This window comes from Pezoporus occidentalis, unplaced genomic scaffold (assembly GCF_034315485.1).
Source record: "Pezoporus occidentalis ecotype Australia unplaced genomic scaffold, CSIRO_AGI_Poc_V1 ctg26, whole genome shotgun sequence".
Lineage (NCBI taxonomy): Eukaryota > Metazoa > Chordata > Aves > Psittaciformes > Psittacidae > Pezoporus > Pezoporus occidentalis.
Window position 1 is genome coordinate 18,814 of NW_026914502.1, and position 4,537 is coordinate 23,350.

At 37.7% G+C, this 4,537-nt stretch overlaps 1 long non-coding RNA gene across 1 annotated transcript; it reads left to right on the forward strand.

The window, feature by feature from the left end:
• The first annotated feature begins 1,950 nt into the window (after positions 1 to 1,950).
• On the forward strand, positions 1,951 to 3,793 carry LOC134166412 (uncharacterized). The gene is made up of 2 exons (XR_009965862.1): positions 1,951 to 2,228; positions 3,701 to 3,793. It is a non-coding gene; the product is annotated as an uncharacterized LOC134166412 (long non-coding RNA).
• The last annotated feature ends 744 nt before the right edge of the window (positions 3,794 to 4,537 follow it).

The window sequence follows — 4,537 nt, forward strand, 5'->3', positions numbered from 1 at the left end:
GGGTGAGGAGAAGGAGTTGGGTAAAAAGCAAAGCAGCTGTAGGGGTTTTATGATATATTAGAAGAAAGAACAGATCATATGGATGTATTTGTCTTCATTATTTTGCCTTCTGAACAGAGTATGCTATAGGTTGGGACACCAGGATGATTAAATGTTTGATAAATATAGATTATTTGGTAGGACTTCTGACTTGGTTATTATAGTGTCAGCTTACATGGGAGGCTGGTTTATTTGTAGTATCTGCAGGACAAGAGCAAAAAATGAATACCCATCTCATTTATCCCTTTTAAAGTAACGTATGGATGAGCTAAGCCAACTTGTATGGTTCTATTTCTTAATAAACAAGGAAATAATTTTGAAGCATTTATAGGCTTTATGTTGTTTAATAATCTCCGTTGTCTCACTCCTATTGTGTAGTCTGCAAGAATAAATTAAACTAAATGAGCCTTTATGAAATTCCTATTTAACAATTTTTTTTTGTTTTGTTTAGAATTTCCCCACAAGCTCTATAAAGCTCTTTACATTCCCAGGTTTTCAGACTGATCTTCCAGCATCTATTGTGTTTGCCTAAATATAGAGATGAAAAGGAAAACCTAGTTCTCTTAGATGTGCCCTCTGGGAATAATTACACTCATTTGACTAGACCAGCAGTTAGATCTGAATTATAGTCATGAATAAGTTAGATCTTAATTAAAATCATGTTTGGGTGCAAAAGGCAATGTCATACACGCAAAGAAGCTGCTTTGTAATATGTGGAAATTAATGTTAATAATAATTTGTGTATGAGATTTGGGTTTCAATTTATTCTTCATATTGCTCTCTCTGGTGCTTTACCCATATAAAAGTATATCCTGCTCCTGTTTCCGTATTTGAGTACTCTCAAAGAAATAAAAGGTAAAATAAAATGACCCATTCGATTCACATCAATATTTAAGGGGCTTTGTAATTGTAAAGGCCTCATCAGATGTTTGACAGTTCCCCACTTCTATTTGGAACATGTTGAAAAATTAACAATATCATAGTGTACTATAATTACTTTCTTCTAGAGACTGTCAGAGTTTCCCAGGAGGACAGCCTAGTCTCGTATTTTTTCCTGTTCTGATCTGTGCCGATCTCTCTTACAAACTTACCAATAACTCATAAGTATATGTACATACAGAAATAATAGTACAGCACAGTTTAAAACACCGTTGCATTTGGGTAACCATCAACCCTTGCTTTGATTTTTACAGTGCTATGAAGATTCTTTGAGAAATACCTACTTCATAGTAGATAAAGATGACTCTAAAGTCTACATGGAGTAACCAAAAAACTCCAAAACCACAGTGGCTGTGGCTGGTGACAACTACTTCGTGGTCTGTTTGTCCTGCTGCGTGGTGGTTTAAGTACTCAAAAGCAAAGCGTCACTCCTGTTTAGCACAAGCAGGTAGCCCGAGCTACAACATGGAAGCTTGGCAGGCTTCCTTCTTGTGACATATTTTATTTTCTGCCAAGTGCTGTGTCTGAGTATGTTTGATAACAAAAGATCTCCCACTGGTTTAGTGACTATTTTGTCGTTCCTTTTCATTTCTGAACAAAACTTTCTGAGAAAGACAAAGTGCTTTCTTTTTAAATTCTCTAAGTATCATGCTGTTTCTTGAAAGGAGATGCTATCTTTTCCTAATCCTAAACAACTTCTCTTTGACACTTTGATTCATTCATTTAAGAAAACAAGGGGGAGTTGGAGAGAAGGAAAGCTTAAAATAGATATGAGCCTTTTTGAACAGCGTCTTGAATGAATTATTTTTGCCTTAAACTGAGATTATTTTGGCCAACAATTCTGCTGTTTTCATTAAATACACAGTATATGTTGAAAACAATCCAGGCAGGGAGGATATACTTGGTCACTAAGGAGGGCAGGCTCAACATCAATTTTGTATCCGTTTCATGGCTCAGGTTAATGATTGAGCCTGACTTTCCACTGAAGAACACTGAAGATCCTGGGTTTGGCCCTTGCAAATACAGCATCCAGAGGGTGTGGATCTCAGGAGATCATCTAGGAAAACTGATCTGGCCCAGAGCTGTATTTGGATGGAGGTCAGGTTGTGGTGCATATTTAACTCTGCCTCCATTGCATTGCTGCCAACACTGCGCTTGTGTACACTGCGGCTGTGTGGGCAGAAATTGCTCTGTACTACTCCCGACTTCTAGAGGTCATTTTATACCACTCAGCGGCCAAAGCACTTAAGGTAAGCATGTGTCAGGCAATCTTTTTTTGGAGGAATTGTTTGCATACAAACAGGGCAAATCACAATGGATTTAAATTGCAGTGAGGGAAACTTAGGCTTAACATTGAGACAAGATTTCCAGCAGTTAAGCGCTGGAGTTGCCTATCCATAGACCTTATTAAATTCTGTTTCCTAAAGATTTCAGAACAAAAAAGTCAAATAAGGAACGATTTTGTTTAAGTTGATCTGTGCTTGGCTAGAAGATACAGAATTTTCTGAGATCTTGATGCTTAGTTAAATCATTCAAGGAAATTACCCAGAAGATGTGGAGGGCATCTTTTTACACAGGTTTGGTTTTAAGATGTAAAATATCTTAGAAAAACAGTAGAAATCTTAGGACTTCATCAACTAGATTGTAATGAAAAATGAAAGTATATAAAGTAAGGAATTATTTAAAGGGATAATTTGGACTTTTCAGTGTTATTCCAGAAACGAAGGTAAAGGAAGAAAATGTGAAAATTTATATGGAAGTACTTCTCCCCCCTCCCCTCTCCTTTTTGACTTGTGAGACTGTGAAACTCACTACTTCTGGACATTATTATTGAGGTACTGGGTTTGACTGGGGAGGATTCCACCCCTGTAGTTGCACTACAGACATTCACCTGGGATAAAGTAAAATAAAGAAGATCCGAGCCCTTCTGCTTCAAGATGTTAATGAATCTTAAGTGCCTTGGTTTTGGAAAAAAACATCCTCTATAGGAGCACTACTGTGTAACTCCATGAGGATTTGCGGCACCTGTTGTTGGTACCTGCCAGAGGCAAGATATATGCATAACACACTTATTGCCTGATTCAGCCTAGCAATTAATTTCCTCTATAGGAATTATTATCCAGTAAAACATGGAGTGGAGCCAAGTCATGCCACTTTTCTTTTGTCTTAGATATGGCTTCTTTTCTTCCAGGACAAAACTAATAATTCCAAGTGGAGAACTTGAATTACAAATACAGAGAACATTCCTGTAAGTAAATGACTTATTTTCTAAGAACTACTTAAATGTAGAAGATCTCCATAATTTAGACATTAATTACAGGGCACGCGTGTTGTAAGGTGCAAAAGGATTCCTGTGCTGTGAGGCAAGTGCAGCTGACCCTCATTCTTGCATGTGATGATGTTTATGAGAGTTGCTAAAATTTGTTTCGAATCTTCTTTTCATGCTCATTTGTGCATTGTCACACGGTCAGTATCAGTAATATATTTACTCTTATTCAGCTAGATATATCCATGTGTGGTTCAAGGTGCTTTGTTCCCTTTGGCAAAGGCAGAAGCACATAATTCCCATTCATGTGAATAACCCAAAACACAATTCAGGGGCTGATTCTATAATTAGAACACATTTATGTTTGTATTCTAGCCTTGGTCTGCTGAACAGCAATTACTTTGAAAGATAGGTCCTGTGCCTGATTTTTATTTTTTACTTATTTGTCTTTTCCAGTGTTCCTTTTATTCAGCCATGGGCTTGCAGCAGAAAGATAGAGGAAACTCAGAGATACGTAGTGCTTTGCGTCTTTCTTGGGGAAATGAAAAAGGATACCATGTACCTGATACAATAACCTTCAAGTTTACAAAGACAGCTGCAAAAAGTAAGGGCCATGGATGGAAAAAATTCTTTATGAAAGAAGACCAGAAATAACGGGCATATATTTCACCAAGGGAAATCAAGGTTGGATATTAGAAAAAACTCATATTTAGTACAAAATAGCACTTCTTGAGGAAGACGTGGGCTTCTGTCACTGAAAGTCTTTAAAAAAGATTAAGACTAACTGGTTGGGAAATGCTTGTGAGTACTTGACCCTGCTTAGTGCAGAGCAATGGGACAAGATGGTCTCTCAAAGTCTCCTATAGTCTTCATTAGTTGATGTATAGCTTTGTTGTGTTGTTTCAACCATATATGCACAATACTCGTAAAATGTAGTTACACAGCTGTGGCAGTGATGGAAGCAGCATAAGGATATGTCACCAAGACACAATTGCTTCTATGGAAACGCTAGTCCTTACCAAACGCTGTCAAACTGCAGAGCTTGCAGCAGAGCAGGAGATGACTCTTAACTAATTGTAACTGTGATGACTACGGCGTTCACAATGTGTACCACAAACAAGTGTACTACATGCTATCTGCTTCACTGATGAAGGTAGAAATGCTTCACGCTGGTACAGAGCTTTCACCTGAGGATCTCGAAGTATTGTACAAAGTGGAAATAGAAAGTGACATCATCCTGATTGCACAGTTAGATGAGCAGGATTGCCACCTTCCTTAATTGCATGCCGATAT